This window comes from Melanerpes formicivorus, unplaced genomic scaffold (assembly GCF_026170545.1).
Source record: "Melanerpes formicivorus ecotype bairdi unplaced genomic scaffold, bMelFor1.0.p_v2 SCAF_557, whole genome shotgun sequence".
Classification (NCBI taxonomy): domain Eukaryota; kingdom Metazoa; phylum Chordata; class Aves; order Piciformes; family Picidae; genus Melanerpes; species Melanerpes formicivorus.
This window is the reverse complement of record NW_027142909.1, coordinates 87,501-90,000: the sequence shown is the minus strand read 5'-3', so window position 1 is coordinate 90,000 and position 2,500 is coordinate 87,501. Positions and strand designations below refer to the sequence as shown.

The window sequence follows — 2,500 nt, the reverse complement described above, 5'->3', positions numbered from 1 at the left end:
AGATATAATTATGTCTGCTAATTCTGGCCTCCTGAACAGCAGGACAGTACCCAATTATATGAGCAGCTGACTCATTTTCAGCCTGGCAGTGACGGCATTTTGTATTTTGGTCCTGATTTCTACCCCTCGCTAAGAACTCTCTAGTTGGATATACATTTGCTCTCAATTGTAAAGCTGTTATTAATTTTCTATAAGGGATGTTCTTGTAATTCACAAGCCAATTGTTACTGGTGGAATCATTTTCAAAGTTTGCAGTTCCTATGCCCTGGGACATCAATGCTGTCCATTTTGTGAACTCATTTTTCCTCCAATTGCAAGGTTTGGGAAAGATTTTCTTTGGGGCGGGTTTTTCCCATTCCGATAATTCCTCCCGTCCCCCATATTCAGTTACCATTATTGTCTGGGGGTTATATATTGATGGTATTTTCTCTTTGTCTCCCCCTGCTGATATCCACAATTTTTCATAATCTTTATCAATATCATTATTTTTAACTACAGTTTTAACTGCTTCATCTGATGAATTTGCCAATCTGTGTAATCGTCTAGCTTGGATACTAGGGATTAACCCAGCCAATCGGGCTAAGCCTAAGCCTCCATCTTTAGTGCTGGAATACAAGATGCCATCACAGGTACAAACTGGGAGATGTAACCATTTTTTCACCCTATTTCGAATTGTTAAGTCCATTTCTTCCAGATAGGTGGCTTTTACATTTGCCTGGTCTGCTAAGTAAATCAATCTAGGCACTGTGTACACTTTTAACATGTCCAATTTTTGAAATGGTTTTAAAGGGGCTCTCTCGATGCGATTGAGCCAAACTTCTAATTTATTTTGTAATTCGGGCTTAACTATCCCCACCCAAGGGTCGATTTGCAAGCCAAGATATTTCTCTGACTGACCCGGGTGGATCATGTTTAAAGGGGTACCGCTGATAAGCCATGGTGGACAGTCATTGATGGTGTAAGAGTCCTTAGTTGGTTGAATAAAGAAGCCATGGCACTTTTCCCCCTGCGTTTTTAATCCAGTTAAGTCACAAAATGCTTCTAGAATTTCAATATTTTTCTCCATTCCTGATTGGGACTTACTCAGCAGGACCAGGTCGTCTGCAAAAGCCAGAGCTGTTAATTTACCATTCCCGTGTTGGAACCCCTCCCCACATTCTTCTAATTTACATAACAGAGGGTCAATGCACAGGTTAAAGAGGAGTGGTGACATGGGATCGCCCTGTTTCACACCAGTTTTGATTCCTATTGACTCAGACTCTCCTTCTTTAGTTTTGATTCTGGTGTGGATGTTTTGATAGAAGTCCTTAATTAATGCTATTATGTGGTCATCCAGGCCCTTTTGCTTTAGCACCGCCAGGATGTGGGTGTGGCTCACTGAATCAAAGGCTTTGGCCAAATCGACAAAGACAACCCCCAGGGGTTTCTTTTGTTTCTTTGCATTCCTAATTAATAGCTGTAATAGTTTTAAGTTCTCAGCACAGCCAGAAGATTGAATGAAGCCTCTCTGCCTGGGGTTAATGGGACACGCCTTTGCCAACCTCGCAGTTAAGATTCTTGAATAGAGTCTCAGGATGATGGAACCAATAGTAATTGGCCGCCAGTTATTAATATCATTTTGGCGTTCGGGCGCTGATGATTTAGGTATTAGGATTGTTCGGCATCCCCTTATTACATCTGGAATTTTGCCACTTAACAGCCAGAGATTAAATAGTTCTTTGATCTCCTCACAATTTGGATCCATTTTAAGCAGGGCCTTCAGGGTGATCCCATCAGGGCCTGGTGCCGATTTTTTATTCATGTCTTTGATATTCTTAAGGATCTCTTTCTCTGTAATCAATTCCTTAAAAGCCGAATTATCCGCCCGCCCCACAGACTGGAATGCTCCAAGTCCTTGAAATAAGTTCTGAGACTCCCACCTAGATCTGAAGGTGTTACTGACCTCTTCCACGGGGATGGCACATTGCGCAGAGTCTTTTTCATCCAGAATCATATTAGCTAACTTCCCTCGATCTAAGCGGAAGAGGCGTTGGAATCGGAGAAATTCTCCACGCTTTCTGGCTCTTTTTCTCATCCACTCCTTTTGAGGTTTCTTCTGCTGAGGTTTACGTTGGCTCGTTTTTGGCACTTTCTGTTCAATTGATTTCTCAAACAAATACAAATATTGGTCCTGAGCTACCTCATTGAGTAATTTTAATGAGTCTGTTTTGCCTTCAATTATTTGTTTATATGTGTTTTTAAGGATGGGCAGCTTCCCTGATGTTAGCTTTTCATTAATAGTCTTTTTATAGTGGGCTAGCAGCTCCCTTTCACCAGAAGATGGAATCACAGTCCTCTCCTCTTTTAACCTGTTCTTGCTCTCTTGTGTTTCCTCTCTTTCTGGCACCACAGTTTCTCTTAATAGTCTTCTCTTTTCACTGATCTGTTTGGCTGTTTTAGTTGTTAATTTTTCAGCAATCAGTTTGTTAATATTTTTCCTCCCTTCAAACTCTTGATTCAG

The 2,500-nt window shown here is 41.2% G+C and overlaps 1 pseudogene; it reads right to left on the bottom strand.

Moving 5' to 3' along the window:
• The window catches only part of LOC137460357 (28S ribosomal RNA), an 8,477-nt pseudogene that overhangs the window by 1,926 nt on the left and 4,051 nt on the right, over positions 1 to 2,500 (bottom strand).